At 39.0% G+C, this 17,870-nt stretch overlaps 1 long non-coding RNA gene across 1 annotated transcript in view; it reads right to left on the bottom strand.

Annotated features, from left to right (window-relative positions):
• Positions 1–11,056, bottom strand: part of LOC138742866 (uncharacterized) — a 49,930-nt gene extending 38,874 nt beyond the window's left edge. Inside the window, exons 1-2 of the long non-coding RNA XR_011344463.1 lie at positions 10,717–11,056; positions 2,715–2,856 (exon numbers count right to left, since the gene is read on the bottom strand). This is a non-coding gene — a long non-coding RNA (uncharacterized lncRNA). The remainder of the gene's footprint in view (positions 1–2,714; positions 2,857–10,716) is intronic.
• Between the last annotated feature and the right edge of the window lie 6,814 nt (positions 11,057–17,870).

The following is a 17,870-nucleotide window of genomic DNA, read 5'->3' as shown; positions in this document are numbered from 1 at the left end:
CACAACTAAATTGGAAAATGTCCCATATTACTTTTGAATTGAGCTAAATTACTTGGGTCCAAATCACCAACTGAAAACAGTCTGACACAAGATGAGAAAGATATAAGAAGGAGATGGCTACATTTACTGATGTACTAGCCAGAGTTTTGGACCCTTGATCTTGAGATGTATTTGAATTCTCTATGGAAAATGGGGGAATTTAAATTTAGATATTTAAATGAATCTGGAATTTCACCAATGAATAGTATCAGTAACTTAAATTGATTGTGAAAAAAATCTGATTCATTTTGGTCTTTATGTAAATAAAATCATTCATCCTTGCACAATTTGGCCTCAGTCTAATTCTAGACCCAGTAAGGTAGTTGATCCTTAACGGGCACCTCAGTTCTGGATCAATCAGGAAGGCAAAATGAATTCCAGCACTTTGCAGATGCATCCTCATACAGTAAATTAATAATGAAGCATTTATTATACATGATTGCATTGAAATAGTTATTAATGCTGCCTAACAAGTTATTATCAGCCCAAACTATTCTATGGACTTCACTGGATAGTCTGTATTAAAAAACACACAGAAATGCTGGAGGAACTCAGCCAGTCTTGCAGCATCCACATTCTGGATTCATGTTCAAATTTTGAATGACTGAATGAGATGTTTACAACAAAAATAATGAGATGTTACAATAGTGCGGACTGATCAGTGGTGGCCCTGGTGTTATGGCTAGGTCAGTTCAGGGAATTTCAAAAGGCTTATAGCTGTTTTTTTTTAAATCTTAAATTTAAGAGGTGTTGGACTTCAAACATCTGTGCCTATTGCCTGAAGAAAGCAGGAAGAAGAGATCATGACTAGAGTGTTGGAGACACTTCATGCTGTAGGGTGCCTACCTGAGACAACATCTCACGTAGACATCATCAGTGGATGGTAGGTTATTGCTTTTGATGGACTCCACTAGGTTTGGCCCCAGAAGATGTCCTCCAATATGTAGATTCTCAGAAACCTAAAGCCACTAACCGTCTCTACTGCTATCCTGCCAATGGAAACCAACAATCTCTCCAGCTAAAGCCAACAATAATATTCATTAAGACAATTCCTACAATTCTTGTCCATTGATTTCTGCTAATCTTCGTTTTCATTCATTTTAACATATTTTTTATTGATTTGGAAGAGAGAAATATTACATGTTACATAGTGAACATATAATAATTGCACAGCCTTATACAATAGAATACCGAATATGAATGGTAAATAATTTATACTTCTCTTTTATATAATATTTAAATACAATAAAAATTCCCTTAGGAAAACTTCAGCTCATATTCTATTATTAGAAAGTGTTCATGATGAATTGTCTAATTGAAGTGGTGTCTTCTATTTATAAAGAGAAAAGAAAGGAAAGAAGGAAAAGAAAGAAGAAAAAAGAAAAGACCCGCATACTAATCTCTCCCACTATACATGGTCACTAGCAATAATATGTAAAGAATCGAGTCTCGGCTCCTGGACGACAGAGGGAACCCTCCAGAGCATCCTCACCTGTTAATCAAATTATAATAGTCTATAAATGGGCCCCATATCTTTTCAAGTTCAACCATAACCTCATTATAACTTTATTTCAAATAATTGAAAAGATAACCTAAAATGTTGCTTTAGACCCCAGTCTAAGTAGTGACTTGCCACTGTGGAAATCCTTGAGCATTCCAGTGAACGCAATGCACTTCTTTTCCAAGGATCCTCAGACACAGACATTTCTTCAGAAAGGGGCAACCAGGATGGTCGAACCCCCGCCCTCCTTAACCAGCTTCCTTTTCCCACCACTTAAAATTCAGAGCTTGCACCTGTGAAAGGCCATTTTGCTCAAGTTCAGAAGCAGCTCTCACACAGAAATGCTGGAGGAACTCAGCCAGTCTTGCAGCATCCACATTATGTATTCAGTGTTCAAATTTTGAATGACTGAATGAGATGTTTACTCCAAAAACTGTTGGCTGCCAACCCTACAGTTTCAACCCCAGCTTTCCCAAATGCAATGATGTCACCAGTCTTCCTCATAAACACCTACATGAGAGGCATTACATTTCAAAACTATCACAATTTAGATATCACCCCTGAGATAAACAAAAAAGTTTCAACGAATGTTGCAAAGACAAGATTATACAATCAAAAACCACATCTGTTAGAGTGACAACTTTTGATTGAGCTGAAGTAAAAAGCAGTCGTCAGTTAACAAGCAGCAAGAACCCACAAAGTAGAGCACTCCAAACTTACACTTAATTACAAACTGGAAACCTGCAATGAATCACTAAATAGTATAATCAACCACAATGCTTAAAATAGTTCCCAAAAGTGGTTAGAGCTGCCACTCTGATTTGTTAGCCAGACTTACTCTAACAACAGAAATAACATTTGTCATCAAACCTAATGATTACATTAAAGGTGTGTGATAGTACAGATCTATCACCAATGTATATAGTGTATATAGTTACAGTATCTAGACTGTGCTTACAGCGATTGGCTGAGAGCTAAGCCACGCCTACTGTCTGGGCCTTAAAGGGTTGTGTCCCTAGCCAGGTCGGATCATTCGGACTGGTCGGCCACCTGTGAAGAGCTCCTGTCTTTTGCTAATAAAAGCCTTGGTTTGGATCAACAAGTCTTTGATTCTTTCGACAAGCTCTACGAGGTGTCGCATTGATTCATACAGTTTTTCCAATGTTACACTTACCAGAATTGAAAATGTCAAAATGCATTAAAAATGGCATCCATGAAGAATTCTTGTCCATTCTAACACTTGCTTTTGAAGTATTTTCATGGTTAGGTGATCTTTAAAAGCATCTTAGGTAAAATTAGTCAATCCCTTGTTTCTCCTATGAAGGAATAAATTAAAGAATAGAAATATGATCGCTTGGTTGCTTTCCCTCACATGCAAACCAATAAATATTCAAGATGTTAAAATATATTAAATGACATTTAATCAGAATTAGCAAAATAAAAGTCCTTGACATGCTGATAGATACTATTTTAATATGAGAGGTAGGTCCAATTAGTAAGCATGATCCAGCCTTGTATTTTGATGGATGCTTATTAAAAGTGTCCATGACTAATTGGTCATAGATGCTGGTTGAACCTGGAGAATCTAACTCGTTCAATATGTTGATAATGCCAGAGTAATTCAACACTCTGGTTCTTTCATTGTCAAAATTGGGAACCCATTAGTCTTGGAGACCGAGCAGCAGAAAGAACAAGAGGAAAATGAAGCCCTTTGCCCTTCAACTTTGAGGTGTTGTGCTCCTTCTTCCGCAGGAAACTTGTTATAAAAGAGACCCTGAAAATAGAAACAAAATCTGGTCTATGTCAGCTTAATTAAAATATCATAATTGGGAAACATTCACTACCACCATCCACTCCTGCAACCTGAACTCCTTTACCTTTCTGCATCAGCTCAGTCTCATTCCCTTACTGCATCTACCCTGATTCCAACCTTACTCCAAATGAATATTAGATAGATAAGTTGAAACAAGATGCCAGTTTATAATTTGCAAGGAAAATTTAACATCTTACCTTATTATTATCCCAATGACACAAAAGGAGTGAATCTGAACAACCTTTGTGAAACATTCCCATTTGTCCCATTCCTTTTTTTAAAAAAACCTGCATGATGCAACTTATTCTCTCAAACACGTCCATTAACTACCCATTTTGCCAGTAATTTACAATAAGGGATGAAGCCAATTTATAAAACATCACATCTGCATGATTTTCAAGGGAAGCAAAAACCCTAAAGAAAATAGATGAAATCAAGGAGAGAATAAACTCCACACAGAACTATTAAATAGAAAAGTTATGTTCAACCAGAAGAGAAAGAAAGTACCAAATAATACATAGAAAAAGAAAATTGATGGGGAAGAGAAGAAAATGTATTAAAAATATTTAATTAGAGCTTGAAGCAGGAGTGGATTGTTTTGTTCTTCATGGCTACTCCACTACTTGATGTTAGATTTTAGAGACACGAATATCAATTGATTGATTTAAGAAGAATGTAAGAACAAGAAAAGGGAAGGGAATTGGACGCCTGTTTTATGTTTATTCAATGTTCATAGAATCAGTAAAAATATACTGCTGTCATCTGAGTTGTAATTTTACAATGTATTTTAGTGTCAGGTATCAAGTTAAAAACAATTTTATATTTTTATAAAAGATACAAAGACATACATACACTTGTATACATACATATGTACATACACACATATATAAATATGTATAGATATATATATATAAAAATGTGTGTATAAATACATATTGTGTGTGTGTGTGTGTGTGTGTAAACATGCACACGCGCATATGCCCCGCTACCCGAAAGTAGAGCGTTCCTATAAAAAATTTCATAAGCTGAAATGGCATAAAGTGAAGAACCAATTACCATTAATTTATATGGGATTTTTGGGGGGGGCATTCCCAGACCCCAAAAAATAAACGATCAAATCATACCGGATTCATCTAATGCAATGGTTCCTAAACTTTTTTAAGCTGCCACCCCCTTGGCTTCCAGGCCACATCCCAAGTACCCCTCACCCCCTCACACACAAACACATGCAACAAACATACACCTCTCCCTTTTCCCACATCCACTCACCACCTCTCACCTCCAGCCTCTCATTCTTCAGCCAGCTCTGCCTGTGGGCCTCTCTACTGGGGCTGACTCCTTTCACCCCAGGCCTTTCCCTCCTGAGCCCCCTGTGCTCAGTAGCTCCTTCATCCACCCTTCCTCCTCCTCCTGTTCACTCTCAACTTGTTGAATGGCCAAAGCCAAACACAATATGGTGGCCACTGAGCTCCTTGTTGCCATTTATTTTGCTCACTACTGCCACCTTGAGTCTGGCTGTGGCAACTGTCAGCCCTTCCAGAGACTGCAACTTTTCATGCACCATAAAAGCGAAAATCTTCGGATTACTGAAAACAGGACCTAATGTAGGTCTTTCATAAAAGAAAAATAGATGGGGGGATAGAGATAGAGAGAGAGAAAGAGGCACCAAAGTGTTTTAGGTTTGTTATTATATTTTGTTAATGTCCATAAAGAAATAAAGCTAAGACAAGTGCATTTTACTGATGCAAAAAATGTTTGTTCAAATACCGGTAAAACAATTTTCTGAAATTCAGAAATGGCTTTATATTACCACTGCCATTGTGGAAGGGCAAATATGTCCAGTGAGCTTGATATATGAGAATCCAAGTATTTCAATAAAATCCACAGTGCCAATACAATATCAGAAATGATTTAATGGCCTCAAATAATGCAGCCACAGAAAAATGCTGACTATAATAAACAGGGGTTCTAAGAATTTCCAAGAAGCCTTCAGGCAGAGAGTATTAAATTATCTGAAAAATAATCAACAAACTATTGCATTTTTTTCCAAAAGAAATATGGTCAGCTTAACAAATATAATATAAACCTTTTAACAAAATATTTTTTGTGAGTAAATGTTGATCACTATGGGTTATTTGGAAGCATAAATAGCCATGTAATATATTGTACTGCACATCAAATATATTATAAAGGTGTCTTTAGCCAGTACCAGTAACCAATTTTTTTTATATTTCATATGGAACAAAGTAGCAAATTATTCACTGATAGTTTCAACATAGCCCTAATGATAGCAAGAAATTTTTTTTTGAAACTCTATTTTGCTCTGATCTCTGTTGGTCTATTAGCAGATGAGCTGTGACCATAATGAGCAGTGCACGGACATGAATGGAAACGTTCCCGGGTCTGTGGATCAGGTCATCAAAGGATCGAGCAGGTTGGTGAGCATAAGCTGTAAGGAGCTAAACACCACCTGCTGGAAAAAATCAGTGGTTCGAGCAACACTGGTGGAAGAAAAAGAATGGTTAACGTTTGGGTGCCAGTACACTTTATCGAGATTGGGGAAATGTACACGAGAAGCTGATGTCAAGAGGACAGGGTGGGAGGAGGGGGAGAAGAACTCCATATGGAATTGATGAACCAGGTACAGGTGAAACACAATGGACAGAAATAGTAGATTGACAGATGTCAGTCAAAGGGAGAGAGAGAAGAAAGAAAAACAAAAGGGTCAGGGTGGAGTGGGTGATTAGAAGACAAAGGCTACCAGCGGCTGGAAATTTAATAAGAGAAAGTGAGAATGGTAGGGTAAAGAGATGAGATGGAACCAAAAAAGGTGTGGTGGGGGGGGGGGGGAAATACTGATGAATCACGTTGGGAAATGAGGGTTGAGAGGGATGCAACCAAAGTGGAGGGAGGGTAAAATGAGAAAGAGCAGAAGCGATACTGAAGAAGAAAAATTAATGTTCAAATCACTTCTGCTCTTCCCCTCCCCCAACCTACCCTTTTTGTCTCCAAAAGTCCAGTGTGCTTCCAACGGGTGTAAGGAACTTATTCTGTATTCTGCCTTTAATATATCCTCTATGATGATAAGTGCTGGGTTTGCACGATTCAATGCATGCGTTCAGAATAATATAATGATCAAGAACAATACAAATGAAGTTGACTGCATAACATGAACAAAATTGATTTGCACTAATGGATGATGCCGCAATATATTTATGTGAATTATGCACTTGCTTTAATTGATATTCTGTAACATGTTGAAATATAGTTGATTTCTATTATAGTGGACACAGTCTGCCCATGCATATTAAAATTCATTCTGATCTTGACTTGAATTGCAGGGCACATGAAATTACATAATTCCTTTAATTTATTAGATTGAATTTTTATTAGGTGGCTAAATTTATGTTGTAATCCAATGGATTAAAAGGTTTAAAATGGGAAATTTAAATTTGAATTAAAATGTCCCAAAACGGTGCAAATGAATTTCAGTGTTATTAGGAAAAGGTCTTCATGTCTGCATGTTGTGCAAGGCATTCATGGAGTTTTAATGGAGTTGAGTAACTTAATCACCCATAAATTTGAAAGTTATGCCTTAACTCAAAACCAAGCTTTATGATAACCTGTGATGGCTAGAAGCCTTCCCAAGCATGAGCGCTGCCCGAAAAAGTGAGACAACCAGGAAGAATGACAAATGTTATCGTAGATATAGGAGCGACCATCTGCTGATGACTTGGAGAACGTAATTTCAGAGGAGAACATACTGAGAAAGGAATGGAGCACAGAAAGTACAAGGACACCTATAGTCCAAGTAGGAAGAGTCCACAAGATCTCAGGGAATTTGGAAAATGGTATCCAACACTGGTTGGTGAATAGTGGAAAAAAATGATGTTGGAGAATAGTTTCAGCCATTACAAGCCTATGGCCAGTGGTGTTTTTCAGAGATTGCTGCTAGGGTTACAGTTAACAATCTAAATACTGTATAATTTAGAATGTAATTAGCGTGGTTGTAACTGGTGCTTTTGTTGATAGTGAATTACAAAATAATGTTGGAGCAATGGTAGTACTGGAAAAACAAGAAAATGTATTTTTGGAGAACTAATAAGACTAGAATATCCATAATGAATGACAGGATTTTAAGTGCGAAGGGGAAGAAATGCCTTGGTATACATGTCCTGACGTTTGTTGGCAGACACACACTTAGCTAACGTGTTGAAGAAAACAGACAGGATATTTGCCATCATTGGTCAGTCATAGATGTTATTGTGGAACAATGTAAAATGTTGCAGCAGGCAACATACATCAGTATGTAATCCCAGTTGCCATATAATCGGAAGAAAGTGATTGTATTGGAGAAGATGCAGGGGAGATTCACCAGGATGATTGGAGACAGAAGAGACTGCAGATTCTGGAAGCTGGTGAAATTTAGTGGGTTGAGCAGTATCAGATGGAGAGAAAGAATGTTAAGAATGGTCAATGCCTGAGGCTGAAATCCTTCATCAAGGCTTATTCACCTGAGAAGGAGCATTTCAGCAATTATGGTTTTTATACAACTGCTGTAATTATTTCCCATCAACAATGATCACACTTAGTGGACATTCACACAGGAAGGACATTGGCACTAAATATCTGAGTTGCAGTAATTTCGAAGGCTGGATGTCAGTCGACCATGACATAGACCCTCTGTGTGACGCACAGCATCACTGTGTCGATGTCATCAGTGACATCATTAATCTGCATCTAAAAAAGCCTCCAGACAGAAGAGCAAAATGGATCTCAATCCACAGATCACGTTAATGTTAGCATTAAGTATATATAGCATTATTCAAACAAACCTTAATTTCATGCATGCCTTCATGATGCGGAGATGGAGCCAGAACAAATTCATACAACATGAAATGCATTCCAGGAGAATTTGATGAAGAAACATGAGAGGACAGTAAATGCTGGAGATATTCCTTTATTATGAGACAATTGCGCTAATGTTGCAGACAACAACATAGAGGAAAAAGAGAGATAGCTGGCTCATGCACTGATATAATATTCCAAACAATTTTGATGATGATGAATGGAGGTCTCATTTCTGTACGTCTTGGGAGACCTCTGACTTTGTCTTGGGACTCATTGAGCCAGATCTTAGGCACAAGACAATCTCTGGATCCTTGGCTTAGACTTGCCGTTGCTTTATGGTGATATGCAATGCCATGTGAATATCGATCCAAAAGTTGTTTTTCTGGCATAGGTGAGGCCACTGTCTGTGTTGGTATGCCAAGTAACTGGAGCACTTGGGAGGGTAGTGTTTTGTTCAGCTACCAAATGGCACTCAACTCCACACCAGAAGACAATCAAAGCATTTGCAGAATGGGGATATCCAATGTGTGGTGGTGCCATTATGTTAGAGCACTCAGTGATGGCTCAGTTACCTACTGAAGATGGCTCTTGATTGTTTTGCAGGCAGATACAAATCATAACTACTGGTAAGGATCATGTTCTGAGTTGTGCTTTATAAGTGTTTTGTGAACCATTTGTCTTTCTAACCACAGATTTCTAGTTGTTCTAGCTTCATTGATGTGTATGCGGAGTAGCCTGGGATGCATGCATTTTAGCCAATTCCTCCCTCTACAAAAATGCTGAGGAACAAGGTTGCTTCTACCCACATGAAGTAAGTTAATGTACCCCACTGTCCAGCCATTTATATGTTGATTTCATAGGGTGCATAAGGCCCTGAAACTTGTTAATTGTTATACCAATAGAAATCTAAATTTGTTAACGGAGTGGAGATCCCTGTGCATCTAAGCAGAGACCCAGCTTACCCACTTAGGGAGTGGTTAATGAAGGGGTTTACCAAACACAATGCACTCAATCAGCATTAGTGTAGCTTCAACAAACATTTGAACTCTGCAAGGATTGTGGTGGAAAATACATTTGGACACCAGAAAGGTTGTTGATATTTGTACCACTTTCACACCAAATGTTGTTGCTGCCTGTTGTATTCTGCACAATATATGTGAGAGCAACAAGGAACACTTCTTGGATGAGTAGTATATCTATCAACGAGATCTGCCTGATATGCCAGAGCATGTTCCCTAACCGGGAGGACCTCAACATAGTTCCCAAGAAATACAAGAGGCAATCACGTTCATTCTGTAAGAAATGAATGTAGGCAACAACTGCCTGTAGTTCTTGTGTTGTGCACACATGTATGGAGGTTCTTTTTTTTAATTAAAGTTTGATCTTGAACTCTTGCCAATCTGTTAGAACTTAAATGTTTGCATGACTGCATGCAGTAGATGTACCTGGTACACTTGTGTAAGAATAGTTGGAACACCTGCATCTTGCACTCTTGTTTTTTCTGTTCGCATGTAAATTTTGCATGATTGGTTTTAGTAGATGTATTCGTGCACTTGTAAATAATAGTTGAAACACTTGCATCCTGAACTCTTGGCTTTCTCTAAGAACGTGACCTGCTGCATGACTGCTTTCAATAGATTTAAATGGTACACTTGTAATTCCTTACAGTAGACTTTGAATTTCAATGAAAATGCTTATTGCCAGTGCATTAAATGAGTTACCTATGTGCAAATAGCGACGCTCACCTCGACAGAATGGACCACATTCAGACCGGATAAATATCAAATTGTAATGCAAGTGAATTTGAACCTTTAAGATTGTGCAAATATTATGCAGATCTTGCAAATGCTCAAATTTTGGCGCTTCACTCAACTGCAGTCACCGTGATACTATTGTGCCATTAGAACACCTATACATGCCCACTTTAATACGTTACATTACTGAAAAGAGGAGTGGAAGGATGGGGGGGGGGGAATGAAGGAAAAGATTCATACCCTTGTCCGGGTGGTGCATTACATCACCACGTTTGGGGGACAGATAGAAAATCTGGCCTCTGGGATTGTTGAGGGATGTACCGCAGGGTGGGAGTCTGTGGTGGGGGTACATGAGGTTACTGCATTTGAGGCGAGAATGAAAACGTATTTATCATGTCCCTCGAGATGGCACTTTGGTTTAGAATCTTTCATACATGCTCGTGAAACCTGCCCATCTCCTTCGCATGGTTAAGTCTGTCCGCCTCATGGCACTTCAGTTCCCTCTCCATATCATCACGGTTCAGTGATTGAAGTATCTCACACATCTCCTGGTACATCACCCTAGCCTTCATCAATCTTGCTCTCTTCCTAGGCCACTGCAACCCTAGGAAGCATTGGAACAATTGCTACATTAGTGAGACAGCTCCTCATGGGCAGACACACATACAAAGGAACAGATGTTACCTCAGTACAAAGGAACACCATGGTACATAGCACATGATGAAGTGTGTTGATCATGAGAAGAAAAAGGGTTTTACCTTGTTGTTCTTGAGGTGAAGGAGCTCCATTACTCGCTTTGGTTTCCGCGCTTCTCATTTGATCAGCATCAGGTATGCGACCTGTGGAGGTTGAAGGTTCAGTACCCTCCAGTGGGGATTTTGGCTCCTCAACATTGCTCCTTAATGCCTTCAGATGCGCAGAGTGGCCAGTGCCTCAGATGTTATGTCAGAGATCGAAACAGGCCCAATCCAAATGTCCACTACCACTCTGGCCGTTGCAGTCATTCACCTGATAGAATTTCTTGCATAATCATTTCCACTTGCTTGTCACTTGGGCCTTATCCCTTCTCCTTCAGTTTTAATACTACCTGTTCTAATGTTGGTGCATCCTTAGGTAACGGTTGACTGCATCCTCAGCAGGGATGATGAGGAACTCGCAGATCTCCACATTAGTCCAATGTTTCGACACTGACATCTTGGTTGTCTACTGCTGGTAATCTAATGTCTCCTGCTGCATATTTAAAAACCTTGCACTGCAGTGTCACAAACTGAACACGTCATCGTGCTTCATCAAATACATTGTATTCATTAGCCCACTGTGGTGGACTGTCTGCAGTTCTGTTCAGTCTAGGGCTGCTGCTGGAACAATTTCAGAATGGGAATGGGTCATTCATTCCCGTTCAGAACTTTTTTACACAGGCTGTGTTGCGAGAATTTTGCAAAAATTTACTGTTACACAGCAGCTGCGTAAAAACACACAAATAAGAATGGAGAGGGTTGACTTTTGCTGGAGAGGATTAAGTGGCCCAACCTCATTAACATGTGCAGAATGGTGTCTGAAACTCACTTTATAATTGAACATTTATTTCATATACACCAAGGAAAGGGCATTCTATCAAGTTTTGGATTAGAGAGAGCAATTTCGGTTTGAATCATTCTTAAGTTAGTCAAATCTAAACTGAACTCCAAAGGTTAAAGAACGTGCTTCAGTGGGATGATCAGTTTAACAGAAAAATGAAACAGAGCATAATATTCTGCCATATTTAGGAATATCTGAGATTTTGTGTAACCTCAGGGAGCAACAAAATTCTTCACTATTCAAGTAAACACTGAAACATTGTCTGGTTACAGTGTTTACCTTGTTACTGTTGGTGGAATATCACTGTTCACAAACTGGCTACTGCATTTCTCTGTATTAAGCATCGCTTCTGCTTTTTGGGACTTCTTGAAATCACAGCAGAAAACAGGGAAATTACAACAATGCAGTTAGCCATTTTTTTTTGTTAACAAATTACAATCTAACAATAAAATCATTGTAAATTTGTGCAGAAATTTGAAAAATGTGCAACTTTTCAAGGTTGCTTTCAAAGAGAATGCAAATTAAAACACTCCCAAGACAGATCATTCATTCAGTTTAATAAACAAATCATTAAATTTTGATCTCAGATGTGGCCAATGCCTTATTTAAGCCAGCTGAACAGCTCTAGTAGTTGTGACAACATGATTATTCCAAGTATGAAAATTATATCTGTAGAAGGTTAAAAATTATAACATCAATTATAGAGTAGATGCTTAACAATTTGAAGACAAGTACCACTAATCAGAAGATTTTTTCTCAAATTAATGGGATTTTATTTTAAACTGGTAGGCAAGTACCTGACTTATAATTATATTGGCTTATGTATTGAACACATACTTAGAAAATAACTGCTGTGACAAAATTAATAGCTCGCAAAAAATCACTTGGTGGCAAAATTGTACTAATCAGACATTCTCACTAAATTTATCACTGAATAATATCAATGTTTGCAGACGATTTTCATTTCTGGTAGATCATAAATATTTTATGATATTACATGGGCTTAACGATGCAAACGGGGAAATTTTTATGCTCAAATACGAGGGTTTGGCTCAGTTGTTCAAATAACAATTAAACCATAGTTCTGACAATGTTTCTAAATTTAATGTACAGTGGAAAGCAAACATCTTATACGTACAAGTAGATTTTAATTCAATCAGTAATAGGCAGAAATCAGAATAGTCTATCATATGCTTATTGATCACAAGCATTGGTCCTCACATTTACAATGGGTTCCTGCATACACCATTTAATCTCTATCTTCCAATCACTTACGTTAAGCACCAAGAGAGGGTCACTTACGTTAAGCACTATAGAGCTCTGCTTTTTAAATGTTTTAATTGTAACAGGCCCTTCTAGCCCATGCCACCCAAATACACCAACTAACTACAAACCTCGTACATTTTTAGAGGGTGGGAGAAAACCAAAGCACATGGAGGAAATCCACGCAGACACTCGGAGAACATAAAATCTCCTAACAGGTTGCCGGATTTGAACCTGGGTCACTGGCACTGTACTAGTGTCACGTTAACTGCTACCTAAACAAAATGAAGCACTAACCATGTTGCCCAAACCAAAGTGAAGAAGTTTTCAGCTAAAAATAGAATGATGAAATTAGCAAGAACATCTGATACCGAAGGAAACCAAGAATATAATTGATTTATAGAAGGAAAATAAACTGCCAACACAGCTGATAAAGTTTTATGAAAGAAAGTGACATTCCTCTAATCTAGGACAAAGTTTAATAACCCATAAAATCACCAAATTAAGTGTTATGATTGTATATTGCTGCTAATGTATAAACCACTGCAATCAACAATGGTGACCAAGAATAGATGCATTGTCATTTTGGCTTGCTTGGCTTCGCAGACGAAGATTTATGGAGGGGTAAGTCCATGTCAGTTGCAGGCTCATTTGTGGCTGACAAGTCCGATGCGGGACAGGCAGACACGGTTGCAAGGAAAAATTGGTGGGTTGGAGTTGGGTGTTGGGTTTTTCCTCCTTTGTCTTTTGTCAGTGAGGTGGGCTCTGCGGTCTTCTTCAAAGGAGGTTGCTGCCCGCCGAACTGTGAGGCGCCAAGATGCACGGTTTGAGGCGAGATCAGCCCACTGGCGGTGGTCAATGTGGCAGGCACCAAGAGATTTCTAGGTTCAGTTAAATGATCAACTGCACCGCTGACTACACATCATTATTCTTTCCTCAGTCTTCCATTGCTAGAAACAATAGCAATAGACTGGTCTGGGGACAGTTCCATTACATTTTCCTATGATAGTAGACCATGCTTTCCATATTTAGAATTGAAAGATAGACCCCGTAACCAAACATTCAGACGTGACCATTGAAGACCTGAAAAAAATGATTGCGCAACGTCCACTTCCCTTCCATAGAACTGTGGGATCCCCAACCCTTTACACGATGTCTATGATGATGAGATACTCGAGAAACTAAGAGATCAGAACTAGACGTTCAAACTAGTAGATTGGATTAGTAAAATACTGAGCAGGCTTAACTTCATGAAGCAGATCAATGAAGATGTGAAAGAAGCCATTTGTTATGCGAGGGAGGCCATTGGAAATGTGTGAGAAGGCAGAAGCTTGGCAGGGGGGGGGGGTGGGAGGTGTCGAGGTTAGACTGAGCGTTAACCCCTTCAGGCCCGCAATCCCGATGATCTTACTCACAAATGTAAGATCATTGGAGCAGAAAATGGATTACCTGAGGGTGCATCTGAACCAGATTCAGAATCAGAAATGTGGCTCCAGGATTCCATTTCAGACTCAGCCATACAGCGAGATGGCCTGATCTCCTTCTGGGCAGACAGAGATATTGATGCCTCTAGCAAGACTCACGGAGGGAGTATGAGCATTTAAATCAATGAGAACAGGTGCACAAATGTCTCTTGTAAAAACTTTGTTCAGCAGAGATATGCAGACTCTTTGATCTGTCCAGGGAATACTTGGCCACACAGATTGCTGCATATCTGCAACTAATACATGATCTCACCATCAGGCACAGAGTCCCTCTCCTCACCTTTCTGCCTTCTGTAGGGACCGCTCCGTCTGTGACTCCCTCAACCACTTCTTTCTTCCTTCCTACCAATAGCTGCCTTGGCACCTACACCTGTCAGCACAGAAGGTGTTCCACCTGCACCCACACCTCCCATCTCACCATCATTCAGGGTCCCAAATAGTCCTTCCAAGAGAAGCAACACTTCACTTGTAAATCTGCAGTGGTAATCTACAGCATCCAGTGCTCCCGTTGTGGTCTCCTCTACATCAGAGATATTAGACACGGACTGGGAGTTCACTTTGTTAAGCAGCTCGGCTCAAAAGTGGGAATCTCCCAGTGACCACCTATTTCAATTCCCTATTCACTGACATGTCTGTTCATGGTCTCACGCAGTCAGACTGAGACCACCTGCAAATTGCAGAAACCTCTTCTCATATTCTGTCTGGACACCCTCCAACAGGATGGCATTAATATCGACTTCTCCAGTTTCAGTTAGAATGGGGGGGGGGGGAGGGTCACCATTCCTTCATCAAGATATGTCCCTCTCTCTCTCTCTTCCCTTTTCATTTTACAGAACCATCGCCTTCCCCCAATTAATTCTCACCTTTCCTCTCTCCTATCCTCTTATCATATCCAATTAATCTTTTACCATTCACCTGCACTCCTCCCCTCCCATTTTCCCTTTTCCCCAGCCTTTCATACAGATGCAAGTCTGTTTTCTTTTTACTCATACCTTGAGGAAGGGTTCTGGCCCGAAATGTTGGTAATATATCTTTACTTCCTATGGACACTACGAGACCTGCTGAGCTCCTCCAGCATTTCTGTGTTTTTACTATAATCACAGCATCTGCAGATTTTCACGCGGATTATGTTCCACCTTCTACTAATGAGAGTGAAGCAATGAAGGAGCATTATGGTGCAATCTGCAAAGCCCAGACATCCTCTCCTAATGTTGACATGTGACTTCAACCATGCCAACATGAATACAGTTCTACCATGGTTTCAACTGTACCAGAAGAGGAGAGAACACCTTGGATTTGGTGTGCACCAATGTCCTTGGTGCATACAGGAAAGATATACAGGAGCAAGAACCATCAGACTGAGGAACAGCTTCTTCCCATGGGCAGGGAGACTGTTGAATGACTGGTGACAGCTCATACAAACCCCCCGAAACTCTACTATTGATTGCATATGTATCATTTGTCTGTACGTGTTTGCATTTTTTTTGTACTGAGGACCAGAGAAAGTTATTTCATCAGGTTGATCTTGTACGGTAGAAATCCGAAAATTCAGACTCCTCAAGGATTGCGTTGGTCCAGATTTTCAAATTTCCTGTAATTCTCAGGCAGTACTTTTAAAATTCAAACATGAGGAGAAATAAAGAGATGAACAGGTAAATTTTGTTAGTTTACTCATTAGCAAATACACCGCGCTTCATTTATTATTACGAGTAGTTTTAAAGAAAATTATAGCATTGTGACAGTTTGATTGCTCCTTTCAAAATGTCGCACTTGTTACCACTGTGCTTCTGGGGCATTTATTCTTGCAAGTGCACACAAAAAAAAATCAGTAAATTTCAAAAGTTTGTGAATTTTCTAAAAGTTCGGATTCTCGGGCAGTCCGGATTTCTGTCATCCAGAATTTTGGACTTCTCCTGTACAATTTGATGATGTTAAACTTCAACTTTGAAGTTTTGCTCAAACACAATTTTTTCCACATCCCTATGCCCCCTCCCCCACTTGTTTCACAATCTTCTCATTTCCATAATTCTAATCATCCCCTCTTACAGGTAGAGTAAGATTGCTTCTCTTCTGATTTTGTACTCTTTGAAATAATGTTTAATGTACTTGGAAAACTTAATAATGCATTGCTGTCTTCTGCTTAATAATATTCCTTTCTATTAACCACTGGGTCCACCTGAGCCAAGCATGGCAAAGTCTCTACCTCTGATGCGGCCTATGTCTCTCCTACTCACCACCATCTGCTGACCCTAATGATTCCACCCAAGTGTAAGTAGCTGAGTTGACATGAGCCAGGTGTGTCACACTAAGGAGCGGGCATCCACTCTGAGCGTACAACTGTATCAGGACAAATAAGACTCTGGGAGTCTTATTGCCGTACATCAGAAAAAGAAAAGCAGATAAGTTTTCATTGTCCTTTGGTTAGCAGAGGCAACAGAATTTATGAAATGGATGTGTGACTTATCTATTGAAGGTCACTGAGGATCTATCTCATAGAATTATTGAGGAGAACCAGTGAATGTAGTGTATTTGGATATTCTGAGGCTTTTTACAAGGTCTCACACAAGGGAGATTGCTGAACAAAGTTCCAGCACAAAGAATTGAGGGTGATACACTAAAGTAGATTTGAAATCAATACATTGATAAATCACAAGGACTTGGAATCAATCGGCTTTTCTCAGGATGACAAGCCTGAGTATTGTACCAGTGAGATTGGTTCATGGAGCCCACCTGTTTACAGTCCTTATCAATGAATTAGATCAGGAATCAAATGTCTGCTTGTGGCATGAATCCAAGTGAGAGTGTGAGCAGGAATGAGAATGCAAAAAATACTAAGTGATGGATAAATAATGTGATTGGCAGCCACATGACTGATGATTTACATCAGACATTCACAACTTTATTTTGTCACTGGCCCCTGAGGACTCTGTACAAAGTTTATGGGGCCCCTTCCCTGTGAAGCAGTCGTTTAGTTAGTTTCTTCTTTGCTACACTCCTACTGACTACATAAAAACATGAAAAATATTGATGTTATGTGAGGTGAAAAGAAAACAAGGTTTTTACTTTTGAACACAGCAACTGTGGCTTGTGATTCCAGTAAAAACAGACAAATAGGAAATTATTTTTATTGAACATGTGGCAAGAAATAAAACATGAACCTACATGTTACAAAAAAATGTTTTAAGATACTTAGAACGTCATGGTTTGTACACAATGAGTCATTAGGAAGCCTTCAAATGCAAACTGAATAAAAAGAACTTTAAAAAATAATTCTTAAAAAATGAAAATTTTAGTAAGATCCATGAGTTTGATGCTCCTGTGCAATTTTTTGATATCAGACTCAAAATTAGATAATGAGAGTGGAAGGTCACCTCTTGTGATATCAAGTCTGTTTGTGGATGTTGTCAAGGAAATTACCTGATGAATCCATATTCAACCAAGTATGTTGAGGGAAAGGCAATGAAAAATATTTTGGCCTTTTCCCATCGTATTCGAAATCTATTCAGCAGATCATTCAACCTAAAAATCTTTTTTTTTAATTGATTGAACTTACTTTGGTCAATTATATCACTTTGAAGTTCAATCAA

Source organism: Narcine bancroftii, chromosome 9 (genome assembly GCF_036971445.1).
Source record: "Narcine bancroftii isolate sNarBan1 chromosome 9, sNarBan1.hap1, whole genome shotgun sequence".
Classification (NCBI taxonomy): Eukaryota; Metazoa; Chordata; class Chondrichthyes; order Torpediniformes; family Narcinidae; genus Narcine; species Narcine bancroftii.
The sequence above is the reverse complement of the archived record's forward strand: the minus strand, read 5'-3'. Positions and strand labels throughout refer to the sequence as shown.